This window comes from Schistocerca americana, chromosome 1 (genome assembly GCF_021461395.2).
Source record: "Schistocerca americana isolate TAMUIC-IGC-003095 chromosome 1, iqSchAmer2.1, whole genome shotgun sequence".
Lineage (NCBI taxonomy): Eukaryota > Metazoa > Arthropoda > Insecta > Orthoptera > Acrididae > Schistocerca > Schistocerca americana.
Genome location: NC_060119.1, coordinates 42,538,030 through 42,558,282, shown reverse-complemented (window position 1 = coordinate 42,558,282; position 20,253 = coordinate 42,538,030).

Below are 20,253 nucleotides of genomic sequence, written 5' to 3'. Positions count from 1 at the left end.
GTAGGCCAGGTGTTCCTGACACTGAAGTAGTAATGATGTATACATTGCTTATGTAGTTCAAAAGTCATTAATTACTCAAGATACTATTTCAAGTCACCACCTATCCCTGTACACAGTCACACTTTCCTAAAATTCTGATAACTTGCAGTCTGCAATTTTCTGCACATGGTGGCATTCTAAAGTTTCCAAAATAATTTGGCTCTGAGCTAAAATTATTAAAGCTCAAGATAAAGCTAGATCTTTGAGCTAAAATTATTAAAAATTTAAATTTTTTAGTTACTTAAAAATAGCAACTGTTGGAAATCAGCGCCTTGTGGTGTAAACCAATGATATAAATCATTTGGTACATGAAAGAAACCAGCAATAAGAATTATAATAGGTATGCCATTAATTGGTACTGCCTCCTATGTTCATAAAAAGTTTGAATACAATGTGGCAATTTCAATTCCATTGAGGAAGACACACTTCTCAACGCGAAATGCAAAAACCACAGTATAATTGTTAATTGCCACATTCCAATTAATGACGATAAGAAAAATATGAGAGAAGTAGCAGCATTTAATAACTTTTTGAAGACAAAATATCAAAATTTATATAAACAAATTTTGTGATGCTACTGGGGTATTTTAAGAGAATATCCTGCCCATAAAAAAAAAAAAATGAACGAAAATGGTTCAGGACTTACTAATCTTCATAAAACATTTCAGTTGAAGTTTATGTCAGCTTCTTTCATAAAATGACAAGGAAAGCAAAATGGTGGCTATTTCCAAATATAATACTAGATGCAATGCAATAAGATCAAGTGGCTATTTCTCAAAACAATACTAAAGAAATCATGAATGTGAAAGTAACAAGAAACAGGGAATTTCTCTCTTATCGTCACATGACAAATTAAACTCAATCTTCTCCCTAATAAAACCACAAAATACAGCAAAAACAGATTAAATATAACACAGAGGCTCAAAAGAGACAATACAACATTTTTAAGAAGAAATTAAAATAGGTGAATCAGGAAAATAGGAAGAATTATCCAAAGCAATCAATAGGGCATTGAAGAATCTATTGGTGCAATAAAAAAGAAGAAAGTATGGTGAAAAGTAACGTGTGAAAAAGCAGTTGCAGAAACAAAAGAAAGGAAAAAAGTAAATGTTCTTGGTAGACTAAGCACTTTGATAAATTTGAAGGACAAAGGAAGGAAACTGAAAGAATAATAAAGGGTACTAAATGGTCTTTTGGGAAGTGTAAACTTCTTGACATACAAAACAGCTTTGTTAAAAATCACACCCAGAATTTCTATAGGTTGTTTAAAAATCACCTAAAGGGCTGCCAAGTTTTAAGTATTTACTTCAGAGAATAAAATGGTAAAATAAGCAAAATAAGCAAATAACCTGTGAATTAATGAGGATGTATGGTACTTTCAACAAATCTTGAACTCTGGAGAACTGAAGTGTCAGCTATAATTTCCACATCTTCATGGAAAAACAGAAGCAAATCCACCACCTACAGCCAAGGAAAACTAAAAAAAAAGGCAATAAATACCTTGAAAAACGACAAAGCCAGCGGAGAAAATTATAGAATGGTCTCAACCAAAAATGATGAATTCAGACCGTATTTTAAGAAATATGGGAAACTGCAAAGATGCCAAAAGGCTCTAAAGTGGCTCTTAACCATCCTGTGCACAAAAAAGGCAATAAGAAAGATGTAAATAGCTCCAGAGATGTATCTCAACTGTCAGTGAGCAGGTAGAAGCAACACTTGATAGCTACTTTTGAGAATATTAGAGTGGATTTAGAAAGGGCCGATCTTCCTCACAACAGAATTTCAACATCAAGTCCATTGTCTGCCACACACATACAAACTCTGAAGACATAATTTTAACATTGATAGATTTTAAAAAGGCAATTTACTTGATTGACAGGGAATCACTAGACAAAGTGGCTCAAGAATTTGGCATTAAAGCTAAACTACCTTATTCATGAAACACTCACAGACAATGAAGCAAAAGTACATTTTTGGTGTGAAGTATTGAAGGCACTCCAAATACAAATAGGTGTAATGCAAGGTACAGCCTGTCTCCATTCCTCTTTAACTTCATCCTAGAGAAAATAGTAAGATAATGCAAACAGAAACTGACAGAACACAAGGTAGTACCAGTAAGACTAGATGCTAAGAAAATAAATAGTGAAATTCACTGTCGATCATTTGGAAATGATTATGCCATTCTAGGTGAAAATCTAACAAATGTAGAAATACAAATCAGACTCTCAAGAGAAACAGCAAACAAAGCAGCATTAAGAGTTTCTGTAGAAAAAACAAAATTTCTGACAAACATGAGAAATGCCCCTGAAATCCTAGAAACAGATGGGGAGGTAAGGAGGATTAATCAATTTAAATATTTGGGACAAATTATAAATGGAGAGACCATGTGGTATAACCACGAATGTTTACAACACAAGGTCTCTGTCTAACAATTTGAAAATATAGCACTACAACCGAGTAGCAGAGCCAGGTGAAGAATCAGGCTTGAATAACAAATTACACAAATTTCAAGTTCTAGAAAGAAGAATCATTTCAAACATACTCACTGTGCTAAGAAATATGGAGGTGTAGATATTAGGAAGTATGTTGTTGTTGTTGTTGTTGTTGTTGTTGTTGTGGTCTTCAGTCCAGAGACTGGTTTGATGCAGCTCTCCATGCTACCCTATCCTGTGCAAGTTTCTTCATCTCCCAGTACTTACTGCAACCCACATCCTTCTGAATCTGCTTAGTGTATTCATCTCTTGGTCTCACTCTATGATTTTTACCCTCCACGCTGCCCTCCAATGCTAAATTTGTGATCCCTTGATGCCTCAGAACATGTCCTACTAACCGGTCCCTTCTTTTTGTCAAGTTGTGCCACATACTCCTCTTCTCCCCAATTCTATTCAATACTTCATCATTAGTTATGTGATCTACCCATGTAATCTTCAGCATTCCTCTGTAGCACTACATTTCGAAAGCTTCTATTCTCTTCTTGTCCAAACTATTTATCGTCCATGTTTCACTTCCATACATGGCTACACTCCATACAAATACTTTCAGAAATGACTTCCTGACAAATCTATACTTGATGTTAACAAATTTTTCTTCTTCAGAAACACTTTCCTTGCCATTGCTAGTCTACATTTTATATCGTCTCTACTTTGACCATCATCAGTTATTTTGCTCCCCAAATAGCAAAACTCCTTTACTACTTTAAGTGTCTCATTTCCTAATCTAATCCCCTCAGCATCACCCAACTTAATTCGACTACATTCCATTATACTCATTTTGCATTTGTTGATGTTCATCTTATATCCTCCTTTCAAGACACTATCCATTCCTTTCAGCTGCTCTTCCAAGTCCTTTGGTGTCTCAGAATTACATTGTCATCGCCGAGCCTGAAAGTTTTAATTTCTTCTCCATGGATTTTAATACCTACTCCGAATTTTTCTTTGGTTTCCTTTACTGCTTGCTCAATATACAGATTGAATAACATCGGGGAGAGGCTGCAACCCTGTCTCACTCCCTTACCAACCACTACTTCCCTTTCATGCCCCTCAACTCTTATAACCCCATCTGGTTACTGTACAAACTGTATATAGCCTGAAACTTCCTGGCAGATTAAAACTGTGTGCCCGACCGAGACTCAAACTCGGGACCTTTGCCTTTTCCTTTTGCAGGCATGGAAGGGCCATGAAGTTTCATATCAGTGCACACTCTGCTGCAGAGTGAAAACTTCATTCTGGAAACATCCCCCAGGCTGTGGCTAAGCCATGACTCCGCAGTATCCTTTCTTTCAGGAGTGCTAGCTCTGCAAGGTTCGCAGGAGAGCTTCTGTAAAGTTTGGAAGGTAGGCGACGAGATACTGGCAGAAGTAAAGCTGTTAGGACTGGGCGTGAGTCTTGCTTCGGTAGCTCAGATGGTAGAGCACTTGCCTGTGAAAGGCAAAGGTCCCGAGTTCGAGTCTCTGTCGGGCACACAGTTTTAATCTGCCAGGAAGTTTCATATCAGCACACACTCCGCTGCAGAGTGAAAATCTCATTCTGTAAATAGCCTTTCGCTCCCTGTATTTTACGCCTGCCACCTTCAGAATTTGAAAGACAGCATTCCAATAAACATTGTCTAAAGCTTTCTCTAAGTCTACAAATGCTAGAAACGTAAGTTTGCCTTTCCCTAATCTTTCTTCTAAGATAAGTTGTTAGGTCAATATTGCTTCACATGTTCCAATATTTATACGGAATCCAAACTGATCTTCCCCGAGGTCGGCTTCTACTAGTTTTTCCATTCTTCTGTAAAGAATACCCGTTAATATTTTGCAGCTGTGACTTATTAAACTGATTGTTCTGTAATTCTCACATCTGTCAACACCTGCTTTCTTTGGGATAGGAAGTATTATATTCTTCTTGAAGTCTGATGGTATTTCACCTGTCTCATACATCTTGCTCACCAGATGGTAGAGTTTTGTCAGGACTGGCTCTCCCAAGGCCATCAGTAGCTCTAATGTAATGTTGTCTACTCCTGAGGCCTTGTTTCGACTCAGGTCTTTCTGTGCTGTGCCAAACTCTTCACGCAGTATTATATCTCCCATTTCATTTTCATCTACAACCCCTTCCATTTCCATAATATTGTCCTGAAGTACATCGCCCTTGTATAGATCCTCTATATACTCCTGCCACCTTTCTGCTTTCTCTTCTTTGCTTAGAACTGGGTTTCCATCTGAGCTCTTGATATTCATACAAGTGGTTCCCTTTTCTCCAAAGGTCTCTTTAATTTACCTGTAGGCAGTATCTATCTTACCCCTAGTGAGATACGCCTCTACATCCTTACATTTGTCCTCTAGCCATCCCTGCTTAGCCATTTTGCACTTCCTGTCGATCTCATTTTTGAAACTTCTGTATTCCTTTTTGCGTGCTTCATTTACTGCATTTTTATATTTTCTCCTTTCATCAATTAAGTTCAATATTTCTTATGTTACCCAAGGAGTTCTACTATCCCTCGTCTTTTTACCTACTTGATCCTCTGCTGTCTTCACTACTTCATCCCTCAGAGCTCCCTATTCTTCTTCTACTGTACTTCTTTCCCACACTCCTGTCAATTGTTGCCTTATGCTCTCCCTGAAATTCTGTACAATCTCTGGTTCTTTCAGTTTATCCAGGTCCCATCTCCTTAAATTCCCACCTTTTTGAAGCTTCCTCAGTTTTAATACACAGTTCATAACCAATAAATTGTGGTCAGAGTCCACATCTGCCCCCTGGATATGTCTTACAATTTAATACCTGGTTCCTAAATCTCTGTCTTACCATTATATAATCTATCTGATAGCTTCTAGTATCTCCAGGATTCTTCCAAGTATACAACCTTCTTTCGTGATTCTTCAACCAAGTGTCAGCTATGATTAAGTTATGCTCTGTGCAAAATTCTACCAGATGGCCTCTTTCATTTCTCTCCCCGAATCCATATTCACCCACTATATTTCCTTCTCTCCCTTTTCCTACTCTCGAATTCCAGTCACCCATGACTATTAAATTTTCGCATCCTTCACTAGCTGAATAATTTCTTTAATCTCATCATATATTTCTTCAATTTCATCATCATCTGCAGAGCTAGTTGGCATATGAAGTTGTACTACTGTAGTAGGCGTGGGCTTTGTGTCTATCTTGGCCACAATAATGTATTCACTATGCTGTTTGGGCTTTCATCCCAAGAGCAATTGCAAGTTTTCTTATCTACGCCTTCAGCCATATTGTTTTGAATTGATCCTTTTAAGGCTAAGTGTAATTTAGTGGTTCTTAGGAAAATAAACTTTTGTGTGTTTTGTGCAGCTAACAGTAACTGATTACGGCCCCCACCACAACCATAACCTGACTGACTATCCTGCAAAACCAGTTTTTACATCACCACCTTGGTCTGGACGGGCCAGTCAGTCTTTTTTTTTTTGTTTTAGGGCGCAAAACTGCTATGGTCATTAGTGCCCAGCCCATGACTTAGGAAACAGTAAGAAACCGAAATTGAAAACCAGCAGCAATGGGAACAAAGTCATAAAATTGGAGAAACTAAAAGCAGAAGGAAGGCTTAAAAAACCACTACAGAAAGAGGTTGATTGTCCCCAAGAATAACTTCAAATGACTGACGTCATTTCACTGGCACTAAAACTTGAGAACGCGGTCGGTTGAGCACGTGTCATCTGCTAAAATCGATGATAGATCAGGCGATAGCTGTAGACGGGAGTGTAACGGATTAAAATAGGGCCACTCAATTAAAATGTGTCTTACCATCCGCAGCTGAGAGCAGTGGGGACAGAGTGGGGGAGGATCGCCGCTTAGAAGATGTCGATGGCTAAAAGGACAGTGCCCTATCCAAAGTCTAGTTAAAATTACCTCCTCCCGACGACGCGTTCAGGAGGAAGAGGTCCATGCACGAAGAAGAGCTTCCACTTCCCGCAATTTATTATGGGGAAGTGTTGACCAATGCCAGAGGAACGCCACCAAGATGCCCCCCAGGTGGAGCAAATGCAGACACACCTGAATCTGGTGGACCAGAGGGTGCACAGGATAAAGAGCTTGGAGACTGAGGAGAGAGCTGAGAGAATCTGAGCAGATAACGTACTGTATCCGCTGATGGCGGCGGATATAGTGGACAGCCCGGAGAACAGCGTAAAGCTCCGCAGTATAAACCGAACACTGGTCGGGAAGCCCAAAGTGATTTGGGGTGTTGCCAACAATATAGGCACTCCCTACACCTAACGATGTTTTCGAGCCGTCGGTGTAAATAAATGTGGCGTCCGTCATTTGTGCACATAGAGCAGCAAATGCCCGATGATAAACAAGTGTAGGGGTACCATCCTTGGGAAATCGACAAAGGTCACGGAGCAGGCAGATCCGTGGATGGAGCCAAGGCGGTGATGTACCCCAAATTGTCAAGAAGCTTTTAGGAAAGCGGAAGGAAAGAGAATGGAGCAGTTGACGGAAGCGGACTCCCGGGGGTAGTACAGAGGAGGAGCGGCCCGCATACCCTACATCAAAGGAGGCGTCAAAAAAAAAGGTCATGGGCTGGATTAGCAGGCATGGAAGACAGATGGCTAGCATAACGACTCAGAAGGACTGCTCGCCGATTGGACAGCGGAGGTTCGGCAGTCTCAGCATAAAGACTTTCCACAGGGCTAGTGTAAAAAGCTCCAGACACTAAACGTAATCCAAGGTGGTGGATAGAGTTGAGACGCCAAAGAATAGACGGCCGAGCAGAGGAGTAGACTATGCTTCCATAGTTCAATTTCGAGCGCACTAAGGCACGATAGAGGCGGAGAAGGACCTCTCGGTCCGCTCCCCAGGAGGTACCATTCAGGACACGGAGGGTGTTGAAGGATCGCAGACAGCGAGCCGATAAATAGGAAACGTGGGAGGACCGGAACAGTTTTCTGTCAAACATAAGACCCAAGAATTTAGCGACGTCTGAAAACGGAAGGTTGGCAGGACCTAGATGTAAGGAGGGCGGAAGAAACTCCTTACGTCGCCAAAAATTAACACAAACGGTCTTGCTGGGAGAGAAACGGAAGCTGGTTTCGATGCTCCAAGAGTGGAGGCGATCGAGAAGACGTCGTTCAAGAAGGCTGGTCCGTTGAGAGCTGTAGTAGATCGCAAAATCGTCCACAAAGAGGGAGCCCGAGACATCAGGAAGGAGACAATCCATAATTGGATTGATGGCAATGGCAAACAATACAACACTCAGCACGGAGCCCTGGGGTACCCCGTTTTCTTGGGAGAAAGTACGGGAGAGAGTAGTGTTCACCCGCACCCTAAATGTGCGCTCTGCCATAAATTCGCAAAGGAAAAGGGGTAGCCGACCTCGAAAGCCCCAAGAGAACAGTGTGCGGAGGATGCCTGTCCTCCAGCAGGTATCGTATGCTCTCTCCAGATCAAAAAATATTGCTACCGTTTGGCGTTTCCGGAGAAAATTGTTCATGATATAAGTGGAGAGAGCAACAAGATGGTCAACTGCAGAACGATGCTTTCGGAATCCGCATTGGGCAGGTGTTAAGAGACTGTGGGATTCCAGCCACCACGCTAGACGGTAATTCACCATACGCTCCAAAACCTTACAGACTCTACTCGTGAGAGAAATGGGGCGACAGCTAAAGGGGAGATGTATGTCCTTTCCAGGTTTCGGTACAGGAACGACGATAGCTTCCCGCCATCGTCTGGGAAAAGTACTGTCGGTCCAAATTCGATTATAAAGGCGAAGGAGGTAACGCAGACTATGGGTTGATAAATGCAGCAACATTTGGATGTGGATACCATCCGGTCCTGGGGCGGAGGAGCGAGAAGAAGAGGGTGCATGTTGGAGTTCCCGCATGGAGAAAACAGTATTATAGCTTTCGCGATTTTGAGAGGAGAAAGCAAGAGGTCGCACTTCCACTGCTCGTTTCTTCGGGAGAAACGCTGGCGGGTAATTGGAAGAGCTCGAAATCTCAGCAAAGTGCTGACCCAACGAGTTAGAAATTGCGACGGGGTCCACGAATGTATCATGCGCGACAGTGAGCCCAGAGACCGGGGAGAAACTAGGCGCGCCTGAGAACCGTCGAAGCCGACTCCAAACTTCCGAGGAGGGAGTGAAGGTGTTAAATGAGCTAATAAAGAATTTCCAGCTTGCCTTCTTGCTATCGCGGATGACACGACGGCATCGCGCACGGAACTGCTTATAGCGGATACAGTTGGCCAAAGTAGGATGGTGGCAGAAAACGCGGAGAGCACGTCGCCGCTCACGTATTGCATCACGGCATGCCTCGTTCCACCAAGGAACTGGGGGGCGCCGGGGCAATTCGGAGGTGCGTGGTATTGAATGTTCCACAGCTGTAAGAATAACGTCGGTAATATGGGTGACCTCATCGTCGACGCTGGTAAAGCGACGGTCATCGAATGTCGCTAGAGACGAAAAAAGTGTCCAATCGGCTTGGGCAAACTTCCAGCGTCGCGGGTGCAGATATGGCAGTTGAGGCTGCAGTCTAAGGGCGCATGGAAAGTGGTCACTCGAGTGTGTATCATCAAGGGCGAACCATTCGAAGTGCCGAGCTAGCGGAACAGTACCCACCGCAAGGTCCAAATGAGATAAATTTGTCGTGGAGGCAGACAAAAATGTAGGGACCCCAGTGTTGAGGCAAACTAGATACGCTTGGTGGAAGACGTCTAGCAATAGTGAGCCACCTGGACAAGGATGTGGAGATCCCCAAAGCGGGTGGTGGGCATTGAAGTCCCCAACCAGCAAATAGGGTGGTGGAAGCTGACCAAGAAGGTGAAGGAGATCAGCTCGTGCCATTGGTGTGGACGATGGAATGTATACAGTACAAAGAGAGAACGTGTATCCGGAAAGGGAGAGACGGACGGCGACTGCTTGAAAGGAAGTCTTTGAATGGATTGGGTAATAATGGAGAGTTTTATGGAGAAGAATCATGAGTCCTCCATGTGCTGGAGTGCCTTCAACAGAGGGGAGATCATATCGGACGGACTGAAAATGAGGGAGAACAAAGCGGTCATGGGGACGCAGCTTTGTTTCCTGAAGACAGAAGATGACCGGCGAGTAGGATCGTAAGAGGATCGACAATTCATCCCGATTGGCTCGAATGCCGTGCATATTCCAGTGGATAATGGACATAGGGTGAACAGAAAATGGACTAATGTGACCAAAGTTGCTGTCAACTCAAAGACTGCTCAGCACTTGCGACCGACAGCATGAAATGGCATTCAGCCGAAGGCAGAAGATCCTGATCCATAGGTTGGTCAGGAGCAGCTCCTGCCACCAGCGATCGGCCGGTTGACCGGCCACCAGCAGTGCGCCTCGGCAACACAGAAGACGGCCGAGGGCGATTTCGGCCAGGTGGTGCTGTAAATGGGACACGCCTTGGCGGAGAAGGAGAGGAACTGGGTTTCTTTGTAGCCTTCTTGGAAGTATGATCTTTAGATGAAGGAGGAACCGATGGTTGTGAAGTTGCAGTACGTAAAAACTCTTCACGAGTATGCTCTTTTTTGGAAGTCTTGGTGTCTGACTTTTGGGCTCGAGATTTAGCAGAACCCGACGAAGGGTGAGCCATAGAGTGGGCAGGCGAAAGTGGTGAGGTTGAACGGGCGATCTTTGTGCTGGCCGATCTGACGACCGTGGCACTAAAGGTGAGGTTGCAAGTCTGCGTGGCCGCCTCCTTTGTTGGCCGAGGAGAAGCAAGGACAGTGCTGTATTTCCCTGTCTGAGGCATGGTGGGCTGTCGACTGCCGAATAATTTTCGAGCAGCAAAGGTCGACACCTTTTCCTTCACTCTTATTTCCTGGATGAGCTTTTCGTCCTTAAAAACGGGGCAATCTCGAGAGTAAGCAGCGTGGTCACCCATACAGTTGATGCAGCGAGGGGATGGAGGTGGACAACCACCCTCATGGGCATCCTTGCCACACGTAACACATTTGGCCGGATTGGAACAGGATTGGCTGGTGTGATTGAACCGCTGACATAGATAGCAACGCGTAGGGTTTGGGACGTAAGGGCGAACGGAAATTATCTCATAGCCTGCTTTGATTTTCGATGGGAGTTGACCTTTGTCAAATGTCAAGAAGACAGTGCAGGTTGGAATGATGTTCGTGTCAACCCTTTTCATAACTCTATGAACAGCCGTTATGCTCTGGTCAGACAGGTAGTGCTGAATTTCTTTGTCAGACAATCCATCAAGGGAGTGTGTATAAACGACTCCACGCAAAGAATTTAAGGTACGGTGCGGTTCCACCCGGACAGGGAAGGTGTGGAGCAGAGAAGTATGCAGCAATTTTTGTGCCTGGAGGGCACTGACTGTTTCTAACAACAGAGTGCCATTCCGTAATCTGGAACAAGACTTTACAGGACCTGCAATTGCGTCGTCACCTTTCTGAATAATGAAAGGGTTGACCCTGGAGAAGTCGTAACCTTCGTCAGACGGAGAAACAACAAGGAACTGTGGCAACAATGGAAGAACTGTCTGTGGCTGTGACTCAGTGATTTTACGTTTGTGAGCAGACATATTGGAAGGTGAGGAAACCATTGCGGAAGAGTCCCCCATGATTACCGGTGTCTCCGATGGCGTGCTCCTCGCTTATGGGGGCCCTCTCTGAGGGCACTCCTGCCTTAGGTGATTGTTCACACCTCAGGTCACACCTCCCGACAAATGGATGGAGGGACCAATCGGCACTTTCGGAAGGTATCAGCTCTGGTAATCACCCCTCCCTGGGCCTGGCGGTTACCAGGGGGTACGTATGTGTCCTACCTGTCTACCCGGGGCGGGGAATTATGCGTTACCCTGTCACCGGCTACGCATGGAAGTGCGTGGGTCGGCCTTCAGACACGCACAGGGAGGAAGAAAGAGAAAGGGAAAGGAAAGAAGAGGGGTCTCAAACGCTGCAGTGGAGAAAAGGGCAAAGAGAAGAGGGAAGGAAAAGAGAAGGTCAGAGGAAGGACGAAGACTGGAGAGCGTAGAAAGTAAGGAATTTGTAACAGTTTCGAGCGTCCGTCTCCGGACGTAGGCACAAACCATACTCCCAGAGGGGGAGAAAGGGAAGGAAAGAGCCAGAGGTGAAGGGGGGGGGGGAGGTGGATGATGGGGGACGGGGAAGGATGTGGAAAGGGAAGGTATGCAGCCCGGAAAGGAAGGAGGGCCACATTAGCTCGGTGTCCCGTGCTCGCTACGCGCATGTCCACAGAAGAGTTGTGGACCCCCTGGGGGGGGGGGGGGGGGGGGGGGGGGAGAACAGTCAGTCTGTTTCTATCTTTCATCCAACAAGTAGAGTCAGCAGTCATAGTCACTTACAGTTGGGGGACCATCGCAGGCAGTACTAAGTGACCAGAATAGTGTACATGGCAGACTTTTACTTCACCAGCAGTGAGGCTAACATGGTCTGTTACAGAGAACTTCTACAGCACCACCAGGACTATCTTGAGTTAAGTAATCTATTCTTACAAATAAAGAACCCAGTTAATATATGCTTGCAGTTTGTATTATAGAAAGATGAACCAACCATGAACCAACATACCGTCCTTGCTTCCCATGGTACAAGACTACAGTGACAACGCGATAACACAAAATCATGATCCCGAAACACTGCCCAGCTCATCTTGCCTGTGACAGGCACTGCGTACCTCACACCTGTGGGGCCATATGACACTGGAAAACTTCCCAGTATTCATCCACTGGACATCCTTTAGAGGACACTACACAGCAGCTCACCAACCAATCCAAATTCCAAGCTTGACATCAGTTACCTACTTAGGAGTGGCATGACTATATTCCTAAGAGCGCAGCCCACAATATTAGCATTCCCCCTGCAATGGGTACTGATGGTTCCTACAGCAGTGTTTGTCAGTCATCACAGATAAAGCACCCAACTGGTAACTTCATGAATAATTCTCATATTACCACCAATCTTTTAGTAGAGCAGGACCATCTTTAACTGGCCTTCACTAGAAAGCTGCTTCATTTGATCCTAGTTATCATGTACTTTCCTCAGATTGCAATGAAGTTCTACTCTTCTTGGCTAACTGGGAGCATCCCTCTTATGCAGTTTTCGTTATTTTCTTGCCTCCGGATACTTGTGTTCCACCAGGTAGCCTTCCTCTATGTGTTTTTTGCTTCCATACAGTGTTTGCATGGTTTTACTCTGTTCAAAAAACATTGCTCCTGGTTCTTTTGCATTGCAGATGACTGCACACTTTTGTTGTCTCATGTTCAGTTAGTCTTTGCCTTATTCTTACTTTCTCTCTCTTTTTCTGTCTTGTGGTGGTTACACTTCATTCCTTTATTCTGGTGTCGTCCTGATGTGCCATTCCACCATCTTGTCAACCTAGGGATCTCTTTCACGCTTTTGCCATTGCTCTCACTTGCTCATTTACCTCGGCTCCTTCCCCGCCCAAACCTTATCTTCTGCAGCCCCCAGAATCCTCTGCACTCTGGGTGCTCCCCCTTCTCTCTCCCCTGGTACCATTGCTATATGTTTGTCTCCTCTGGTCAGATCTCATCTCTCACCTCCTGCCATGTCTCCCATCAGTCTGCTCTCACTGATGCTTTAAGCCCATCTTAGGTCTCTTCCTTCCCCTCCTGGTCCTCCTCTTTGGTCAATGTGGCTCTTGCCCTATTTTGTTCTCTGACTGACACATGCATGGCCTGCCTTTGGTCAGGCCCTGCCTGGCAGTGCTGTGGTCTGGTCACCACAGCCATCTCTTACAGCCTCATTAACTTCCCTGCTCATCTCAGTTTTTGTCTCTAAACTTTTGTTTCAACGCCAAGGTTCAACTAGTGTCTCACTTTTGGCGGCCCAGTTGCCCTTTCTAAACAATGCTGCCACAAATGTTTCATTTTTCCAGGTTTACTCTTCACTCATCTGTCTACGTTGACCCAACAGCTTGACTCCACCAGTGATGTCCAATGCTGCTCATACCTTCTGCCAAAAGTCCATTGCTGTGATCAGCTTTCCTTCCTCCCTCTGCAGTTGCTGCACTTTGTGAAGAGAAACCTATGGTCTCCTGGTGCATTTTGCTTGCACTGTTACATCTGGCCCAGCTTCTGTTATGTCATCTCCAGCTGTTACTGCCTGTCTGGCCCCATTGGCACCCTCATGTCCCACCTGTGTGCCTCCCATTTGCCACCTGTGTCCTGTCACTGTCCAATTCCCAGCCAGCCTGCATCAGTGTTACAAAAAAAACACATGGCTGCAGCAATGGGCACATCCAACACCCTTTTCCAGTGCTGCTAGTGCTAGTGCCACCAACCCTGGTGCCCTTTTGGATTCGAAAACCATCGCTGGCACACATGCCTCTTGTTTCTGACTTGCATACCAGAAGCCATTGTCCCCCTGTAAGCCCCTACATGATGCATGCCAGCACCTTCTCAGTCCAACGGCTGGTTAGTCAAAAGAGGGGCGGAAGGGATCAAACTGAGGTCATTGGTCCCTTGTTCCAATTAAAATAAATCCATAAGAGAAAGAATAAAACGACACTGCACAAAATGGGGGAGAAAAATCACAAGAATGACAGAAGGGCAACGAACACTACAGTGGACAAAACAGGACATGAAAACCAGAGAGGCAGAAGAAACAGGTTGGAGGGAGAGCAGATGACCATGATTGGCTGACCACAAGAATAAAAAAGAAGCAGCCAGCCACTGTGAAAACATTAAAACCTCCAGCCTAAAAGCACTAGGGTGAAGGGAACAGATAGATGAAGAACATGCGCTGAAACTTAGATCGAAAGATAAAATCCACCCTAATGGATAAAATATAAAAATAAATCAGCTGATAAGGCATTCTTCCCGCCCCCCCCCCCCCCCCCATGAACCATGGACCTTGCCGTTGGTGGCGAGGCTTGTGTGCCTCAACGATACAGATAGCCATACCGTAGGTGCAACCACAACGGAGGAGTATGTGTTGAGAGGCTAGACAAATGTGTGGTTCCTGAAGAGGGGCAGCAGCCTTTTCAGTAGTTGCAGGGGCAACAGTCTGGATGATTGACTGATCTGGCCTTGTAACACTAACCAAAATGGCCTTGCTGTTCTGGTACTGCAAACGGCTGAAAGCAAGGGGAAACTACAGCCGTAATTTTTCCCGAGGGCATGCAGCTTTACTGTATGATTAAATGATGATCGCCTCCTCTTGGGTAAAATATTCCGGAGGTAAAATAGTCCCCCATTTGGATCTCCGAAGGGGACTACTCAAGAGGACATCGTTATCGGGAGAAAGCAAACTGGCGTTCTACGGATCGGAGCGTGGAATGTCAGATCCCTTAATCAGGCAGGTAGGTTAGAAAATTTAAAAAGGGAAATGGATAGATTACAGTTAGATATAGTGGGAATTAGTGAAGTTCGGTGGCAGGAGGAACAAGACTTTTGGTCGGGTGACTACAGGGTTATAAATGCAAAAGCAAATAGGGGTAATGCAGGCGTAGGTTTAATAATGAATAAAAAATAGGAGTGCGCATAAGCTACTACAAACAGCATAGTGAATGCATTATTCTGGCCAAGATAGACACAAAGCCCACGCTTACTACAGTAGTACAACTTCATATGCCAACTAGCTCTCCAGATGAAGAAATTGATGAAATGTATGATGAGATAAAAGAAATTATTCAGGTAGTGAAGGGAGACGAAAATTTAATAGTCATGGTTGACTGGAATTCGGTAGTAGGAAAAGGGAGAGAAGGAAACATAGTAGGTGAATATGGATTGGGGCTAAGAAATGAAAGAGGAGGCTGTCTGGTAGAATTTTGTGCAGAGCATAACTTAATCATAGCTAACACTTGGTTCAAGAATCATGAAAGAAGTTTGTATACATGGAAGAACCCTGGAGATACTAAAAGGTATCAGATAGATTATATAATGGTAAGACAGAGATTTAGGAACCAGGTTTTAAATTGTAAGACATATCCAGGGGGCAGATGTGGACTCTGACCACAATTTATTGGTTATGAACTGTGTATTAAAACTGAAGAAGCTTCAAAAAGGTGGGAATTTAAGGAGATGGGACCTGGATAAACTGAAAGAACCAGAGATTGTACAGAATCTCCCCGATGTTGTTCAATCTGTATATTGAGCAAGCAGTAAAGGAAACAAAAGAAAAATTCGGAGTAGGTATTAAAATCCATGGAGAAGAAATAAAAACTTTGAGGTTCGCCGATGACATTGTAATTCTGTCAGAGACAGCAGAGGACTTTGAAGAGCAGCTGAACGGAATGGACAGTGTCTTGAAAGGAGGATATATGATGAACATCAACAAAAGCAAAACGAGGGTAATTAAATGTAGTCCAAGTAAGTCGGGTGATGCTGAGGGAATTAGATTAGGAAATGAGATACTTAAATTAGTAAAGGAGTCTTGCTATTTGGGGAGCAAAATATCTGACGATGGTTGAAGTAGAGAGGATACAAAATGTAGACTGGCAATGGCAAGGAAAGCGTTTCTGAAGAAGAAAAATTTGTTAACATCGAGTATAGATTTAAATGTCAGGAAGTCATTTCTGAAAGTATGTGTGTGGAGTGTAGCCATGTATGGAAGTGAAACATGGATGATAAATAGTTTGGACAAGAAGAGAATAGAAGCTTTCGATATGTGGTGCTACAGAAGAATGTTGATGATTCGATGGGTAGATCACATAACCAATGAGGAGATATTGAATAGAATTGGAGAGAAGAGGAGCTTGTGGCACAACTTGACTAGAAGAAGGGATCAGTTGGTACGGCATGTTCTGAGACATCAAGGGATCACCAATTTAGTATTGGAGGGCAGCGTGGAGGGTAAAAATCGTAGAGGGAGACCAGGAGATGAATACACTAAGCAGATTCGGAAGGATGTAGGCTGCAGTAGGTACTGGGAGATGGAGAAGCTTGCACAGGATGCAATAGCATGGAGAGCTGCATCAAACCAGCCTCAGAACTGAAGACCACAACAACAACAACAACAACAACAACAACAACAACAACGATAAGGCATTGTCAGATAAAATTAGTGGCAACAAGACTAGTAACCGAAGATTTCGTCACAGGGCAGTCAAAGTGGGGCAGTGACCAGAAAATGGGCCACTGTCAACTGGGTACTGCATTGACACTGAGGTGGATCCTCATAGTGCACGAGATAGCTCGCAATTTGGTGTGCATACTGAGCTTATGTGATTAAGTCTCCCAAGGCCAAAAAACCTTGCAGCATATAATGAAGGCAGGTCATTTACGGGAATGCCTATCTGTAGAAACTGTTTCCGTGTAGTCTATTTGGCCAGCCTGTCGGCAAGCTCATTTCCATGGATTCTGATGTGACCAGGAGCCCAGACAAACACCACAGAATGACTAGACCATTCCATGGCATAGATGGACTCCTTGATGGTTGCTACCAAAGTATGACGACCTTTCCGGGGGACACCACTTTGACAAAGAACTGTCTGTGGAGGTGGAGAGGCTTGCATATCCACGTGATGCTGAGGGCTATGCCTAAGGTAGAGGATCTACTGCTGGAAAGGCCTCAGCTGATGGATCAGACTAAGAGTGTCCCAAAACTTCCCATCTTCCCTATCCATTCCTAGACCTACCCAACTCCCTGACCCAACACAAGTTGTGATGGGATCTGTGCCAACAGGTGCATGGCACATAGGATTAAGATCAAAGGCTTGTCTGATATTGCTTTTAGGGTTCTTGCAGGTCAGTGTCAGGGTTCTCAAAGACCTCAAAGATGGAGACAGGAGATGTTGCAGATTAATCTGCAGCACAGTAAAGGGTGCCTCTGCTGCCCTGAGTCACTGCCTTGGGAGGCAGGAAGTGGACGTGGCCACAACACAAGAAATCTATTTATATGAAGGGGGTGTATTGGGTCTCGATGGTACTGGAGGTAAGCTATTCCATGTTAGAAATCTAAGAATCTCCAGACCATGCATCTACGTAGGAAATGGAATTTCTTTCATGCCAATGATGGACTTCTCCTCAAGGGATTTAGTGACCATTAAATTGCAGCAATTTGATGAAGTTACCACAATGTAAATTGTTTTGGCCTCAGCATACCTCCCTTATGAAGACAGCTCTCCTCCTCCCTCCTTGGAGGTTAGGAGACTGGCAGAGACTTGCCATCAGCAAAGTGACTAACTGCTGGTGGGATGTGATGCCAATGCCCATAACCTACTGTTGGGCAGCAAGGAGACCAACTGTAGAGGTGAATACCTCCTTGAATTCCTTTTAGCTATCAACTTAGAGGTCCTGAATAGGGCAATGAACCTACATTCAGGAATAGAAGGAGGGACGAAGTAATTGACCTAACCTTTGGTGTCATGATGATGGGCAGCTATGTCAAACAATGGCATGTGGTGCTGTAGCCATCCTCATTGGACCACATCCATATTAAATTATTAAATTCAAGGTTGAAATGGGAATCAGACAGACCATGACCTATAGGAATCCCAGGAAAACAAAGTGGGAGAGATATACGAGGGACCTTGATTTAGGCTTATTGGAAGTTAAAACCTCAATAAGGAATCCAGTAGAATTGGAAGAAGTAGAATTGGAAGAAGTAGAATTGGAAGAAGTAGAATTGGAAGAAGTAGAATTGGAAGAAGTAGAATTGGAAGAAGTAGAATTGGAAGAAGTGGAATTGGAAGAAGTAGCAGAGGCAGTTACCTCTGCCATAATGACCTCATATCAGGACAACTGCACAACCACTAAGAAGTGCACATATAGGATTGTACCTTGGTGTAATAACTTAGAAATGCAAAGGAAACAGGTATGGAGACTGTTTAATATTGGGAGACGTAAAGGACAATTGGCTAGATATCTTGAGGCCCTTGTCAACTACAATATTGCAATCAGACAAGCAAAGGAGGCATCCTGGGAGGCATTCTGTGAGGAAGTGGAGTGCATAGCTGCACAAGATTTTCACTAGAGTACCAACCAATCCAGGAGATACATTGAGGAAGGAGGATATGGAATATACCACAACAGCACATGAGATGCTGGAACTGCTCCTCAAAACTCACTTTCCTCAGTATGCTCTGCCAGACCACACAGTCCAAAATGTGATCCCTGAGAGACAACAGTTCTCAGGCACTCAAAGAGAGGACTGGGAATCAGCCAAGGAATGTGTGAACTTTAATAAAATACTATGGGGGGTGGGAACATTCTAACTGTTCATGTCACCTGGCCCAGATGGAATTTTTCCAGCTCTCATTCAACAGGCAGAAGAGAAGCTCATAAGAGTTCTATGCAGGCTATTCAGGGTTAGCCTATCAGTAGGAATCATTCCCAGTGCTTTGAGGGCAGTGAAGGTTGTCTTCATTCCAAAGCCAGAGACAATTTATCATACGAAGGTGAAGGATATGAGACCAATCAATCTGTCCTCCTCCATTCTCAAAACATTGGAAAAACTGGTTAATGTATATATTAAGGAGAGGATGCTAAGTAGTGCCCCCCTACATTCAAACCAGCATGCGTATCAACCAGGTAAATCATACGAGTCAGCTCTCCTCCAACTCGTTGGGGAGGTGGAGAAATCACTTCCTAGAAATAGCCCTGTGTATCTTCCTATATACCAAGGGGGCCTTCAGTAACATGACCTTCGATTCCATGGTAAGGGTAGCAGAGGTGCATGACCTGGGGACCACAATATGCAGGTGGACCAGGGCCATGCTTAGTGGACGGAATGTGGAGGCTACCATGATGAATGAAGAGATGGTAATTAACACCACTAGAGGCTACACATAAGGAGTAGTTCTGTCCCCGCTATTGTGGAATCTAGTGGTGAATGAAATCATTGTGGAATTAATTTCCAGACAATGCTTCTGCCAAGGATATGCAAATGACCTTGTCCTAGTAATACTAGGCAAATTTACTCATACAGTTAGAAATATGGCACAAGAAAGTTTGAACATTGGGCAAAATTTGTGCATTAAACAGGATCTCAGTGTTAATCCTAAGAAGACTGTTGTGGTGCCATTTAAAAAGAGACACATTTGACACTCAAGTTGGAATACAAAGCTCTTCGATGAAACTTGACCTGTGAAGGGGATAGTGAAATATTTAGGGGTAACCTTAGATGAGAAGCTAACATGGAACCCTAACACTAAGAGTGTCCATTCCAAGGCAAAAAGTACACTAGTGAGTACTAGAAGGGCTTGTGGCAAAAACTGGGGCCTAAGCCCCAGGGGTATGCACTGGATATACACCACAGTGGTCAGACCTACGATTTCCCACGGGACCATAGTTTGGTGGCAGAAGGTAGAACAGCAGGTTGCAGCTAAGGAGCTGGCTAAGGTGCAGAGATTGGCCTGTTTAGCAATAGTGAGTGAAATTAGCAGCACACCAACCACTGAAATGGAAGCCATACTGGACATGCCTCCACTACACCTTTAGGTCAGGATGGAAGCAGCAGCTGGGGCACACAGACCTAAAACTGGCAAAAACTGGGTCTCACTCAGATATCGAGAATCACACACTAACATAGTGAGTGAGGTAAATATAGGAATGGCTAGGGAAATGCCTGCTGACTACATAATAACTCCCAACTGCTTTGACAAACCTTACAATATAATTGGAAGCAGGGAGAAGTGAGGGAACAGTTCGACACAGTACGGGGACATAATTTGGTTCACCGATGGATCAAACATTGACCAAGACATTGGGGCAGGGGTGTATGTGGTTCAGCCAAGACTGGAGGGCATCACCTCTCAACGAAAACTGGCCTCTGTATTCCAAGCTGAAATTACCGCAATCGGGGC